The sequence below is a fragment of the Schistocerca piceifrons genome, chromosome 5 (genome assembly GCF_021461385.2).
Source record: "Schistocerca piceifrons isolate TAMUIC-IGC-003096 chromosome 5, iqSchPice1.1, whole genome shotgun sequence".
Classification (NCBI taxonomy): domain Eukaryota; kingdom Metazoa; phylum Arthropoda; class Insecta; order Orthoptera; family Acrididae; genus Schistocerca; species Schistocerca piceifrons.
Window position 1 is genome coordinate 72483096 of NC_060142.1, and position 16067 is coordinate 72499162.

A 16067-nucleotide genomic window follows, 5' to 3' on the forward strand; every position below is an offset into this window, starting at 1 on the left:
ACAGAAGAAATATTGAATTTAATTGATGAAAGGAGAAAATACAAAAATGCAGTAAATGAAGCAGACAAAAAGGAATACAAACGTCTCAAAAATGAGATCGACAGGAAGTGCAAAATGGCTAAGCAGGGATGGCTAGAGGACAAATGTAAGGATGTAGAGGCTTGTCTCACTAGGGGTAAGATAGATACTGCCTACAGGAAAATTAAAGAGACCTTTGGAGAGAAGAGAACCACTTGTATGAATATCAAGAGCTCAGATGGCAACCCAGTTCTAAGCAAAGAAGGGAAGGCAGAAAGGTGGAAGGAGTATATAGAGGGTTTATACAAGGGCGATGTACTTGAGGACAATATTATGGAAATGGAAGAGCATGTAGATGAAGATGAAATGGGAGATACGATACTGCGTGTAGAGTTTGACAAAGCACTGAAAGACCTGAGTCGAAACAAGGCCCCAGGAGTAGACAACATTCCATTAGAACTACTGACGGCCTTGGGAGAGCCAGTCTTGACAAAACTCTACCATCTGGTGAGCAAGATGTATGAGACAGGTGAAATACCCTCAGACTTCAAGTAAAATATAATAATTCCAATCCCAAAGAAAGCAGGTTCCGTAGAAATGTTGGAACACGTGAGGCAATACTAACCTTACGACTTATCTTAGAAGAAAGATTAAGAAAAGGCAAACCTACGTTTCTAGCATTTGTAGACTTAGAGAAAGCTTTTGACAATGTTGACTGGAATACTCTCTTTCACATTCTAAAGGTGGCAGGGGTAAAATACAGGGAGCGAAAGGCTATTTACAATTTGTACAGAAACCAGATGGCAGTTATAAGAGTCGAGGGGCATGAAAGGGAAGCAGTGGTTGGGAAGGGAGTGAGACAGGGTTGTAGCCTCTCCCCGATGTTATTCAATCTGTATATGGAGCAAGCAGTAAAGGAAACAAAAGAAAAATTCGGAGTAGGTATTAAAATTCATGGAGAAGAAGTAAAAACTTTGAGGTTCGCCGATGACATTGTAATTCTGTCAGAGACAGTAAAGGACTTGGAAGAGCAGTTGAACGGAATGGACAGTGTCTTGAAAGGAGGATATGAGATGAACATCAACAAAAGCAAAACGAGGATAATGGAATGTAGTCAAGATAAATCGGGTGATGCTGAGGGAATTAGATTAGGAAATGAGACACTTAAAATATTAAAGGAGTTTTGCTATTTAGGGAGTAAAATAACTGATGATGGTCGAAGTAGAGAGGATATAAAATGTAGACTGGCGATGGCAAGGAAATCGTTTCTGAAGAAGAGAAATTTGTTAACATCGAGTATAGATTTAAGTGCCAGGAAATCGTTTTTGAAAGTATTTGTATGGAGTGTAGCCATGTATGGAAGTGAAACATGGACGATAACTAGTATGGACAAGAAGAGAATAGAAGCTTTCGAAATGTGGTGCTACAGAAGAATGCTGAAGATAAGGTGGGTAGATCACGTAACTAATGAGGAGGTATTGAATAGGATTGGGGAGAAGAGTAGTTTGCGGCACAACTTGACTAGAAGAAGGGATCGGTTGGTAGGACATGTTTTGAGGCTTCAAGGGATCACAAATTTAGCATTGGAGGGCAGCGTGGAGGGTAAAAATCGTAGAGGGAGACCAAGAGATGAATACACTAAGCAGATTCAGAAGGATGTAGGTTGCAGTAGGTACTGGGAGATGAAGAAGTTTGCACAGGATAGAGTAGCATGGAGAGTTGCATCAAACCAGTCTCAGGACTGAAGACCACAACAACAACAACAGCAAACCTTAAAGAAATTTAAGGAGATGGGACCTGGATAAACTGAAAGAACCAGAGGTTGTACAGAGTTTCAGGGAGAGCTTAAAGGAACAATTGACAGGAAAGGTGGAAAGAAATACAGTAGAAGAAGAATGGGTAGCTTTGAGGAATGAAATAGTGAAGGCAGCATAGGATCAAGTAGGTAAAAAGACGAGGGTTAATAGAAATCCTTGGGTAACAGTAGAGATATGGAATTTAATCGATGAAAGGAGAAAATACAAAAATACACCAAGTGAAGCAGGCAAAAAGGAATACAAACGTCTCAAAAATGAGACCGACAGGAAGTGCAAAATGGCTAAGCAGGGATGGCTAGAGGACAAATGTAAGGATGTAGAGGCTTATCTCATGAGGGGTAAGTTAGATACCGCCTACAGGAAAATTAAAGAGACCTTTGGAGAAAAGAGAACAACTTGCATGAATATCAAGAGGTCATATGGAAACCCAGTTCTAAGCAAAGAAGGGAAAGCAGAAAGGTGGAAGGAGTATATAGAGGGTCTATACAGGGGCGATGTTCTTCAAGACAATATTATGGAAATGGAAGAGGAGGTAGATGAAGATGAAATGGGAGATATGATACTACGTGAAGAGTTTGACAGAGCACTGAAAGACCTAAGTCAAACAAGGCACCGGGAGTAGACAACATTCCATTAGGACTACTGACGACCTTGGGAGAGCCAGTCCTGAAAAAACTCTACCAGCTGGTGAGCAAGATGTATGGCACAGGTGAAATTCTCACAGGCTTCAAGAAGAATATAATAATTCCAATCCCGAAGAAAGCAGGTGTTGGCAGATGTGAAAATTACCGAACTATCAGTTTAATATGTCACAGCTGCAAAATACTAATGCGAATTCTTTACAGACGAATGGAAAAACTGGTAGAAGCCGACCTCGGGGAAGATCAGTTTGGATTCCGTAGAAATGTTGGAACGCGTGAGGCAATACTTACCCTACGACTTATCTTAGAAGAAAGATTAAGGAAAGGCATTTGTAGACTTAGAGAAATCTTTTGACAATGTTAACTGGAATACTCTCTTTCAAATTCTGAAGGTGGCAGGGGTAAAATACTGGGAGCGAAAGGCTATTTACAATTTGTTTAGAAAGCGGTTGGTAGGACATGTTCTGAGGCATCAAGGGGTCACCAATTTAGTACTGGAAGGCAGCGTGGAGGGTAAAAATCGTAGAGGGAGACCAAGAGATGAATACACTAAGCAGATTCAGAAGGATGTAGGTTGCAGTAGGTACTGGGAGATGAAGAGGCTTGCACAGGATAGAGTAGCATGGAAAGCTGCATCAAACCAGTCTCAGCACTGAAGACCACCACAACAACAACAACAGCAAACATTCACAAAACCTCTTCCCGCCGACACCTCTCACAAAGTGATGAAAAGAAAAAAGTTTATCGATTACTACATTCTCTGTTCATGCAGCAAAGCTGCACTTCTTCACTATTACCTCTGTTCGCAACGTATTTCGCAGAAGGTATTCGCATGTTCCACTGCATGTACTTGCGAAATTATATTATTGTGTGACACATAGTTCAGGAAATATGACATCATAAACTCTGAGAAGTGTGAAATACTAGGTTATATTAAAACGGAGATCGAATTACACAGAATAATCCTCACCCGGTGTTTGATAATGAGACTATTTATCGATTCCCAACAAACTTCTAACCATTTCATACCCCTTCTAAACTTTTTCCCCCCTACACGGTAACGTCAGATATTCAACACATTAATACATTTGTACAGGAATCAGAAGTGTAAAGCCGTTTTATAGACGGTTGTTCGACTCTTTAAAGACTGGGAGACGAGAGGGATTTACTGTTGGCAGGTTGCTTACCATCCAGAAAGAAGCACCGAACGGTCAAAGACCACTTACATTACATAGGGCTGAGAATGAAAAGGGGATAACATTGAAGCATTACTCAGGAACCCCTAGAGAAATTTCAACCATATCTGTTACATATATGAATTATTATTTGTATAAAAATACTTTGGGAATAAGATTCCCCTCTAACACTACGGATGGGGTATGGATGAGAAGGGGTGAAATAAAAACGTGCGAAAAGGCCTTGTTGGTATTTATTTCTTGTATTTAGTTGGCTTGTAATACATTTAAAAGTATGAAGTGCAGTTTGTCTCTTATTCGTGCCGTTCAGTGTGTCAACCAGGTCGAGGGAATGAGGACTGCAACGAGCGAATGATTTTGTCAACGTGTTTCGTGACCTAAGATCGAGCTACACAGTTGAATTCCTGCCATGTGTCTTATGGTGTAAAGCAGGAGAAAATCAAATATATATGTGTCCAATATGTGTTGTCATAATTACAGTGCAGCTATTGACAGACGTCCAGTATGGGTTGTAATCATCGCGTGGCAGCGAAACATATCGATTAGTTCTAATTTTGACTACCAGGTGCAAGTCTGGCGCTGTGAATGCAAGAAACACGTGTAGAAATGTTTCCATGTGTAATGGATTACGAATAGGACGTGGCTAGAAAAGGTCAAACAAATGAGAAAGGCATATTCTTGATTTAATTATTAAGCAGCGCGTACAAAATTTGTTCAACATGAGTACCGGAGACGTCGACGATATGTTGCACCCGTAAAAGGACGTTATCGACAGTTGCTCGCAGCAGTTCCTGTGGAATCTAATCAACCTGTTCCTGTATACTGGCCTTCAGATCAGGTAGAGATCGAACGTGTCCCTGGTAATCGCGTTCTTTTAGACATGGCTAGAGCAAATAGTCACATGGATTGAGACCAGGTAATACTGCAGGTCATGCATCTGGAAAACCTCTGGAGATAACACATTCATAGAAGACAGCACTCTTTCACTGGGCGAGGGACGTGAGGTGTTTCCCATCTTGCATGAAAACAGTGGTTTTCACGCAGTTGCGCTCTCCCAAAGCAGGAATTACATGCTGTACAAGTAGGTCTCAATAACGTGCAGACGTAACGGTGCATCTGAAAGCCCTCTAGGTGTGTGATCTTCTAAGAAGAACGGACCGAGGATAAAACTGCTTGTGAATCCACACCACACAGTCAGATACGGCGAGTGCAGTGGTTCTTTCTGCACAACACGCGGATTAACTGCACTCTAAATTCGGCAGTTCTGTGTATTCACTGAATCCTGAAGTGTGAAATGTGCCTCCTCACTCCGTAGAATATTTCCAGGTCATCATCTCCGATCTGTGTCAGAAACCGAAGTGCAAATTCAGAACGTTGCTGGGTATCATAAGGTTTTAGTTCATGCACCATCTGTATCCCGTACTTGTTCCAGTGTAAAATAGACCGCAGAACTTTCCGTACTGTTGACCAAGGGATGGACAATTCTCGTGACACTGCGTGAGGAGTAGCACTACTCGGGGCACGTGGTCAGTTACAGTAACAGCAGCCTAGTCAATACCTTCAATTGGGATACGACGCCTACCTTTTCCAAGCGCCACATGAAGCTCACCCTAGTTTTCAAATTTCTTTATCTTCTTGTGTAAACGATTTAAAGACATCGGGCCTCTCCTCATACGTTTCATTCGTCAATACTCTCTCAATGCATCACTGTAATTGCTGCCGTTCACATAAAACAGTTTCACTGACAGCACACGGTCTCTCTCTTCTCAATAGCCATACCGTTCACTCACGTTATGGCTTGTCAAAAGACAACGTGGATAACATACCGTCATACAGACAGATTTCCACCTGGTGGCTCAAACCAGAACAAATTTTTTTTCCAATGTAAATGGGTTCCACGCTAATGTATTAGCATATCTATCATGTTTCGCTGCCATAATATAATTACAGCCCATACTGGACCTCCATGAGTACCTGTACTTTAATTATAACCACCTGTTATGTCACACATGCATATGTTGAACGTCTTCTCCTAAGCCTCTGGATCGATTTCAGTCAAACTTGGTACACACATTATCTTCCATCCGGAAACAAATCCTATGGGCTAAAAGCCAAGTACCCCCCTCCAGGGCTGGTACGAGGGAGGCAGGTAATAACGAGGTGATAGACAGAGAAAGGGGGAAGAGGAAATGATAGAGAAAGGGGAGTGAGGAGCATGGCAGGCAGGGACAGAAGGGGTGATAGAGGGGCGGGAAGGAGATGGACAGATGGAGATGAGGAGGTGGGAAGAGAGGGGGGAAGAGGAGATGAACTAATAGAAGAATGGAATAAATAAATACCCGACCAACGACGGGTTTCTCATATAGTATATTGTAAATAGTTCTGGAACTCTACTGACTTCCAATATATTAACGAATGACGGAATAGCTATTTTAAAAGAAATCGTTAAACGAAAAGTACCCCCAAGAAGCATGACATGATTTACCACCAGCTGAAAATCCATTAAAAGCTGTAACATCAGAAGAAGTAAATACCGCACTTAAAACTAGGAACAACGGCAAAGCAAAGGAGCCTGACGAATCATCGGCTGAACTTCTAAATTCTAAAATATAATGGCGCACTGAACAATCTTATCTTAATAAAAGGAATAATACCTGGATGAAATGACCCAACGCCCTCTACCAAAACAAAGGGTATGTAGCTGATTGTGAAGACTGTCATGCGATAAAGGTAACATCACAAATACTGAAGGTGCGAAAAGAATGTTTGCAAACAAATTGCATAAGCTAACAAAAACTACGTCCAATCAATGTGATTTTGCCAGCGGGGCGGGAACTATAATCTATATTCGTAAAGTTAAAATCCTAATGGACAGACACATGTACATTCTCAAACACATGTGTGAGCACTTCAAGACAAAAGTTGTCAAACCTGAAGATGTCAATTGAGGTAAAATTTGGGGTCCATCAAGGATCTGCTTTAAGACAACTACTATTCAGTCTAGGCATGAACTATGTCACAGAACATCTACAGAAACCATCTCCGTGAACATTTTCGTATGCCGAGGACATTGTTCTAATAACAGAATCTGTTGATTGGTTGGTTGGTTGGTTGGTTGGTTTGGGAAAGGAGAACAGACAGCGTGGTCATCGGTCTCATCGGATTAGGGAAGGATGGGGAAGGAAGTCGGCCGTGCCCTTTCAGAGGAACCATCCCGGCATTTGCCTGGAGTGATTTAGGGAAATCACGGAAAACCTAAATCAGGATGGCCGGATGCGGGATTGAACCGTCGTCCTCCCGAATGCGAGTCCAGTGTCTAACCACTGCGCCACCTCGCTCGGTGTACAGAATCTGTACCAGAATTTTAAGACTGTCTGAAACGAGGACGTACGCGAAAGTGACCAAAACTGTGAAAAATTTTTTATTGGAACCTCATTTACTATACGGTATTGAAATTTAAGTTTCTGAATACTACGTTCCAGTCCCACTCCTAAGCGTGATAAAAATAATAATTAACAAAAGTTTCCATGGCGCGACGCCCCTTTGTTGTTCTAGATTTCCCCGTATTATTTATTCCTACTATGTTTTCTTCCGGTTTTATGCAATCGCAATGTAGGGAATATTTCGATGTTTAGCACATCCAGAACTTCCACAAAAGTGTGTGCAAGGAAAAACTCAAAATCCTAATGAATGTTACAACTGCTGATGAGGTTGCAGCGTATGATGCTTGCTTCTCTTTTAACTATGCTAAGCTTGGCAGACTAAGGACTCTACAGAGACTAGGATTTTATCTAGGAGGTTTCACACGTCGACACTGAAGGAAATCAAGAACAGGAGAATTGATGCAGCTGACATTGTTGTTACTTAGTTTGAAAATCAGGTTAACCTAAGACGACAAACAAACAAAAGAATGTTTGGAGATGAAGAGGAGAATACATATGGTTTGCACTAGTTCACCCAGATAAGGTAAGGCCTAATACAAATACCGTCAAACCTTAGATTCAGGTTTATCTTAACTTACATTTTGGCGACTTTATGTACATTTTCCTCACAAACCCCTGACATTATAGTACACAAATTTGGCATGCAATTAGTCATTACTGTAGTAAAACATTCTGTGGAAGGAATTTTCATTTACTACGGTAGTAAGACATTTGTGTAAGAGAAAAGTCGTAAGATTTGGTATATTTTTTCACAGAAGTTTGGAGAGCTGCAAAAATCTTGCAAAAGAAGATATTAATACTCTGTTCCACAGATATTTGTAATAATGGTCTATCGAACTTTTTGCAAAAATACATTAATTTCGTTGTGAGAGATTTTTCAAAAAAAGGAACATTTGTACTCACGCTGTTGAAAAAATTTCAGCTGTTTATAATCAAAAACGTATAACTTCAATAAGCATTAAGACGTGTGTGTGTGTGTGTATCCATATAATGTTCCTTAATAAGTGTGCCAAATTTAGTTACACTGTCTCGAAAACTTTGCATTTAATAAGGTTGTTTTCGAAGAATTTCAACTGCTCATACACCCCCCCCCCCCCCCTCCTTAATGCTTGGTGCACGGCGCTAGAACTTCTACGACTAGTAGGACCACTGTGTATGAACTGCCACAAATCGGAACAACATCTAAATACCTTTACAAAACCAATCGGTCAGCTGGAGTGCCTCGGATCGGTGATAACATCCACAGCTTCTAAGGGTAAGGTCATTGAAAAATCTTATAAGAATTAATTGTTTTAAGTTGGGGGTGACTAACAGGAGGCATCTGAATGTGGAAGTAACTAGCAAAGTTAAAGGAAGAACGTGTGAGAAGACCAGCTGTAAGCTACCGTTCAGAGTGGTGGTCATGAGCACGTCAGATGAACGGGAGCTCCAGGTTACAGAGTTTGGTCTGGACGACTTACCCTAAAAGAAGTAAGACCCGACCACACCAGAGGCTTGCTTCAGGCGCTATAGTGCGATTAAAATGGCTCTAAGCACTATGGGGCTTGACATCTGAGGTCATCAGTCCCCTGGACTTAGAACTACTTAAACCTAACTAACCTAAGGACATCACAAACATCCATGCCCGAGGCAGGATTCGAACTTGCGACCGTAGCAGCAGCGCGGTTCCAGACTGAAGCGCCTAGAACCGCTCGGTCACAGCGGCCGGCAGCGCGATTAAAATTACTTGGTGTAACGCGGAGCAATGTTCTAAGTGGCCGCCGCGACGTATGCCAGAAATGCCAGATGCTCGCCCGACCACTGATTATAAGCTCCCAATGACTGAAATGCGGCAGACGACGCGTTTTGTAGCCCTGAATCTGGACTCGTGTCCTGAGCTAACCACTACCTCGTGATGTGCGGCGTATCCGAGAAAACGGCGGTCAGCAATCTGCGGCAGAATTAAAATCGTTTTGTTCACGGTGGTTCAAGCTAAGTTTTACGAGCAACATCAAGACAGAAAATTAATTTTAAGCGCCGAAGCGAACTGTAACATCTCGCTGTTGCTACGCGAGCTGACACGATACCGACCGGTGAGGAGTAGTGCTTGGAACTGATTTACAGGTTATAGGCGACAGAGGCAGATTCGGACGAAAAATGAATGATACGAAGAAAAATAAGAGCAGATGGAAAGGTCAATACGATGGCGACAATGATACGACCAAGGAAAAAGATGACAAATTACATTGAAACCAATTAACTGAAAATAATAATAGTGATTTTACTAAAGATTTAAAAAAATAATATTATCAGCCTGCGAGATTCACGACTTGCAGGACAGGCCGTTACGTTTATTAGTTTATCGAACCAGCATCACGATCATTAGCTGCGTTCAAAAAGTTTGATTTCATGTTTCGCCGTATGAAGTTTACCTGCTGTAATTTGATGTCTGTGATACTAATACTTGAATATGTGAAGCCGAACTGCGTCTTCTGCGAAGGAATCCAGTAGTTTTGGCTAGCGGTGTGTACGAAATGTACGTTAACATTGTTTCTTGTGTGATGGTTTGTGTGTGTCTATCGAGTGTGATGAAATACGAAATAAAAGGGCCGGACCCAGGGTTCGGGATCCAAAAGCAACAATAAAAAAGGGCAGATGAGGAACTGGAAGTGAACTGACCATTTGCTGTGGCATTTTGGCAACGTCGTACAGTTCGGGAGTGACGTTGAACGCTCAGAGTGGAGGAAGACACCTCCACCCCGTGGAGTGGCAACTATCAAGATATTTTAATCGCCGGCCGGAGTGGCCGAGCGGTTCTGGGCGCTACAGTGTGGAACCGCGCGACCGCTATAAACAGTGGGAGAGCTACAAGAGAATCGCCTACGCCGGTGCGGGCATGCCGTGCACTGTAAACCGAACTATATGACAAAAACAGTACTAGACTGAAAAGAACCGAAAAGAGACCTTGGGCGTCCACCGAATACATGGATCAGGACCGTAAAGAACGATCTGATGACGATAGGACTGTATCGTGAAATGTTGGAAATCTTTTCAAAATGGCGCAGCCCAGACAAGGAGCGCCAACCCCAAGAGACGTAGGAAATGAGTACGATATTGCAATGACAGCGTTATTCCCAATTACGATCGTGCATGCATGCCCGAAGGAAGAGGCACTGCGACCATTGCAGCCTTTATGAAATACATGAAATGTATTCGCGGTTGCGAATAAGGACAACCATAGCTGAATACTGGAATAACGACAATGACAATGTGTGCTGGAGCGGGACTCGAACCCGGATTTGCGAGTTATAGCGAGCAGCCACCTTAGCATTCGGCTATCTGTGCACAAGTGATGGCAAGACCCGTTCTTCTATATGCCGTCAAGCATACGTCTACGGAAACGTACATAACTGATAATGGACGTACAAGTACAGGTTGTACACACAGGGTTTACGACACGTGAAAGTTTGGGTCTGGACATGAGCCAAGCCTAATGGCAAGGCAACCGCCCGCGATTAGCGGGAAATTCTATTTCGTGATCCAGTCTGGCACAAGTTTCATTGTCAATTCTATTGTACAGCTGGTGGTTGTCCACAATGGAAACGGGGAACACATTTCATTTACACGAGATAAGGTACGGAAGGAGTAGCGGCTGACAAAAGAAAGTTACACGGTTTGCTCTGTGAAGTAAGGAGGACAGCAGGAGAGTGGTTGACTCACGTGTGGCCCGCAGATGAGGAACGCACGCGGGTGCGTGTGGTGAGGCAGGGCAGGCAGGCTCTCCGGCCGTCCGCGGCGGCGACTGCGGACCGCGCAAAACAGCTACGACGAGTGTGGCCGGCCGCGACCCTCGCTTCTAATATCGGCACAAGGTCGCCATGGGGGCCAAGGCGCGTTCGACGCAACGTCACGGCGTGACGCTGCCGCCAGATGTGGACCACGTGTGTGGACGCACGGCCACACGGCATGACTGGGCGCTTCTGTTTCGTGACCGAGCGACAGGCGTTCAAGTTCAGCGGTCTGCCTTCCGCGCTGACGGCGCCCCGAGAACTGCAGAACTGGCCAACACTTGCCAGGCAGCAGGCAGACGCAGGCTCTTGTCGCAGAACGAGCCCCGGCACGGTCCTTCCCACGATTCTATGTTTTATACTAAAAAACTAGAAACCCACCTCGATTGCGAAAGAAGCACCTAGTGTTAACCTAGGTTTCTGCTTAGATAACACTGGTTTCACAAGTACCTAAGAAGACCTTTGTCAATGATTAAAAGAACACCATAGCTATACATTTATAAACGAAAAAAAGGAAAACACAAACAGTACATATGTACAAAGTCAAAACCACTACTTAATGGTGTACGCTCCACCTCACACCGGCCTATGTTCGATGGGTCATGACCCGCCATAAACTGCAGCTACAGAAGATTATCATCGAACATAGGCCGGTGTGAGGTGGAGCGTACACCATTAAGTAGTGGTTTTGACTTTGTACATATGTACTGTTTGTGTTTTCCTTTTTTTCGTTTATAAATGTATAGCTATGGTGTTCTTTTAATCATTGACAAAGGTCTTCTTAGGCACTTGTGGGTTTTATTGTTCCGAAAGAGGTGTAGTTATCTACACCGAAACCTAGGGTAACACTAGGCGCTTTTTTCACAATCGAGGCGGGTTTCTAGTTTTTTAATATATTAACCAACGATTGCTGACGCGCTGCGATGTTGAAGGTTCTTACATCCTATGTTTTGTTTGGATTGCACTTCCGTGCAGAACTCAGATGGAAGCTGTTGTCAAACAACGATGCGCATCACAGCCCTCCCCTTGGACATAACATGTCTGTGCGGATTGTGCGTGTTAGAGTCTCGGTCCGGCAGACAGTTTTAATCTGCCAGGAAGTTTCAAACCAGCGCTCACTCCGCTGCAGAATGAAAATTCCATTCTGGAAACAACCCTCTGGCTGTGGCTAAGCCATGTCTCCCCAATATCCTTTCTTACAGGAGTGCTATTCTTGCAAGTTCCGCGGAAGAACCTGTGTGAAGTTTGGAAGGTAGGAAGCGAAGTACTGACGAATGTAAAGCTGTGAGAACTGGTCGTGAGTTGTGCTATAAGCTTTGTTCGAACTGAACAATCTAGTTTCGAATATTAAATCTCTTCTTAACTTCCATGTGCAGTGTTACGTGGCTTTATGCTTAATTACAGACTTACTATTTTATCAGTTGATTTGTTTTCACCACGTAACGCCCGCTGTTTACATCCTTCTTCGTTCCTGAGCGATGTATCACTTTTCGTTCTGACGCCACAACTCTTCCTTTCCTATATCTTCACTACTTTTTTTCTATATAAATGATGAACTATTGGTTTCGCATTTTAACAACTTTTTAATAATTGTGGAAAAATTACAGGCATCGGGTCCCATCTAATCTGTCGCCCGCCTATACGTTTTACATGAACCTTTCAAGACTCGATCGATCTGTTTACAAAGAGAAAGCAGAATATCTCTTCCTCTGACGTTGTCCAACAACGACCTAGGAAGATCGACGCCATCGCGGCCCAGGCTCTTCCATGGCTCGCGGAAGTTTGCAGCATTCGTTTTATTCCTTGCCCACTTGCCGCTACGTCGAACTTTCGTGGTGATCGTTGGGCAACGTCTACCACGTTATCTGCAACATAAATAAACTTTCTTCCCACAGTATTTCTGAAAACCCAAAAACAAACTTACAGAACATAATAATAATAATTGTTCTTACAATTATTCGTATAAGTCTTGGTCGATTTAATGAGGGGTGGTACAGTCCTAAGCCTTGTGACACCACACATGCTTGCTAAAACAAATAAATAAATTGACAAAATATACATCGTACGCAATGCAGAATTCATTTAATATCCTTTTCCTCCTGTATTGTCCAGCACTTTATGCCTTATCATCAGTGTTTTAGCGTTCCACACCTCAGTCGGTGAAAACGGAACCCTCATAGGATCACTTTGTCTTCCTGTCTGTCTCTCTATCCTACTGTTAAGTTTCTTTTTTCTCAGGAACCGGTTGACATATCAAGTTGAAATGTATGTCAGACACTAGAGTCTACAGCACCTTCACGGTACAAAAATTTTGAGCTTTTAAGTCAGTGAAATCAAACGATACGGCCACACACGTCACATATTTTAATATCCGTAGATTCACTCATCGAAACCTTTACACTGATCAGCCAGAACAGTATGACCACCTACCTAATAGCCGGTATGTCCACCTTTATCACGGATAACAGCGGCGACACAACGTGGCTTGGCACTAATGAGGACGTTGTAGGTCTCTGGAGGGACCTGCCACCACACCTGCACCCACAAGTCACCCGTAAATTCTGGGAAGGGGAGCGATGAGTTCTGACGCCACATTCAGTCACATCCCAGACGTGTTCCATTGGGTTCGCATCTGGTGAGCTGAGGGGCGAGTCGCTGTTTTTCTCGAACCACTCCATCACACTCCTGGCCTTGTAACATGGCTCATTATCTTGTTGAAAAATGCCACTCTCGTTGGGAAACAAGATAGTCACGAAGTTGTGTACGCCGTCTGGAAACAGTGTACGATACTCCCTGGCTGTCATCGTGTATCGCACGACCTCCATTCGACCCACGGATGCCCACGTGAATGTTCCCCTGAGCATAATGGAGCCGCCACCAGCTTGTCCCCGGCGCACAGTACAGGTGCCTAGGAGCCGTTTCCCTGCAAAAAGACGGATTCGCATCCTCCCATCGGCATGATGAAGAAAGTATCGCGATTCATCTGACCATGCAACATTCTGCCACTGCGCCAACGTCCTGTGCCGATGGTCACGTGCCCATTTCAGTCGTAGCTGCCAACATCGTGGTGTTAACATCGGCACACGCATGGATCGTCAGCTGCAGAGGCTCATCGCTAGAACCGTTCGGTGCACTGTGTGTTCAGACACTGTTGTACTCTGCCCAGCATTAAAGTCTGATGTAAGCATCACCACATTTCGCCCCCACTCCTGTTTCACCAGTCTACCCAGCCTACGACGTCCGACATCTGTAATGCGGGGTGGCCGCCCAACCCCTGGACGTCTGGACGTGGTTTCGCCTGCGTTTCGCCACGTGTTGAAGACATTCACCACAGTAGGCCCTACTCCTCGAACACCCGAGCACCGAGCGGGGTTGTTAGTTTATCGCCTCAATGTACCGTCGTGCGTACCTGGACAACTATTCGTCAGTTTTGTTTGTGTCTTCCTGTGTGTCCATCGTTGTTTGGTTCGTAGCGTCATTTGTTGTGTGTGTACGTTTGCAGCGGCGTAGTCCCCTCATAATGTGCGAAGAAAAGATACAGTCAGCTTCAGTTTCGGTAACTCCAGCACGGTTCGCTGGATATTCATGATTGGCTCGCTTATACAATTCATGTAAAATCTGATCAGGTTCATACTGCCTATATTGATTCTTATAACTAAGTCTTTTTCGTAAAGTTTTTGAATCCACTGCAAGTAGATAGGTTGCTTTGCGTCATAGTTCCCAATTTCCATGTAAGTATCGAAATGGTTCCATAACTACGGTGCTTCTTGCTAAATGGATTTGTATCAATGTCCAACTGTTCAGTCTCCAGCTGGTAGTTGACAGTGCACATAAGAAAATGTTGCTCCGTTATGATGACGCGAGAGGTATGCAAATGCTGGTCCGCTCAACATCGGTTGCAATGTTACAGCGGAATCTGCTCAGTGGAGGTGGTAGTCAAACTAATTGTCTTCCCATCTACAGGTCTGTGGTTACATATTCATAGCACTTGTAGTGGGTAAGTCGGGACATCATTTCTCTGTGAAAGTGGATCTCTTAGCTCTAACTGCCCGCGGTGGGTATTTGCGTTGAAGTTCTGTTACACTACTGTAGAAAACTGACGTTAGCTGATATCGTTTTGTAATATTTCTGCCTTTACGGTCATCAAAGTCAGGTACAAGAAGCTCTTTTTAGAACTGTTCAGAAGGCAGCAGCCGCAAGATGACGAACGTGGTCTGAGAAACCAATGACAGTTTTGTAAATCCTCGTCGCCAGTTTTGTAAGCCGTCATCGCCACTTTTGTAAAGGCCTTGTCGCTACTGCTGTGGAGGCCGAGTTGCCACTGTTGTTACGATAGGCTGACTTTGTAACTTTGCGATACGTACGCCGCTGAGACAGTTTCTCCCTGCCACTATTACACAGCTGTAAGGCCCAGGGCCAGGTAAAACGATAGGAGAACGCAGGTTCTACAGCACTCCAACAAGTTAGTAACAGTCACACAAATGTGTTAAAAAGGTTCACTTTTCTTTGTGACTTGTTGAGTAATGAAGTCTGCAACACTGCTTCAAATGTTGTTTGTTGTTGTCTTCAGTCCTGAGGCTGGTTTGATGCAGCTCTCCATGCTACTCTATCCTGTGCAAGCTTCTTCATCTCACAGTGCCGACTACAACCTATATCTCTCTGAATCTGCTTAGTGTATTCATCTCTTGGTCTCCCTCTACGATTTTTACCCTCCACGCTGCCCTCCAATTCTAAATTGTAGATACCTTGATGCCTCAGAATATGTCTTACCAAGCGATCCCTTCTTCTAGTCGTGCCACAAGCTCCTCTTCTCCCCAATCCTATTCAATACCTCCTCATTAGTTAAGTGATCTACCCATCTAATCTTCAGCATTCTTCTGTAGCACCACATTTCGAAAGCTTCTATTCTCTTCCGGTCCAAACTATTTATCGTCCATGTTCCACTTCCATACATGGCCACACTCCATACAAATACTTTGAGAAACGACTTCCTGACACTTAAATCTATACTCGATGTTAACAAATTTCTCTTCTTCAGAAACGCTTTCCTTGCCACTGCCAGTCTACATTTTATATCCTCTCTACTTCGACCATCATCAGTTATTTTTCTCCCCAAATAGCAAAGCTCCTTTACTACTTTAAGTGTCTCATTTCCTAATCTAATTCCCTCAGCATCACCTGACTT

General features: G+C 43.6%; 1 protein-coding gene across 1 annotated transcript in view; it reads right to left on the reverse strand.

Moving 5' to 3' along the window:
- Positions 1-10930, reverse strand: part of LOC124797822 (UDP-glycosyltransferase UGT5-like) — a 160491-nt gene extending 149561 nt beyond the window's left edge. Inside the window, exon 1 of the mRNA XM_047260849.1 lies at positions 10815-10930. The gene's annotated coding sequence lies outside the window, so the exon portion shown is untranslated. The remainder of the gene's footprint in view (positions 1-10814) is intronic.
- Between the last annotated feature and the right edge of the window lie 5137 nt (positions 10931-16067).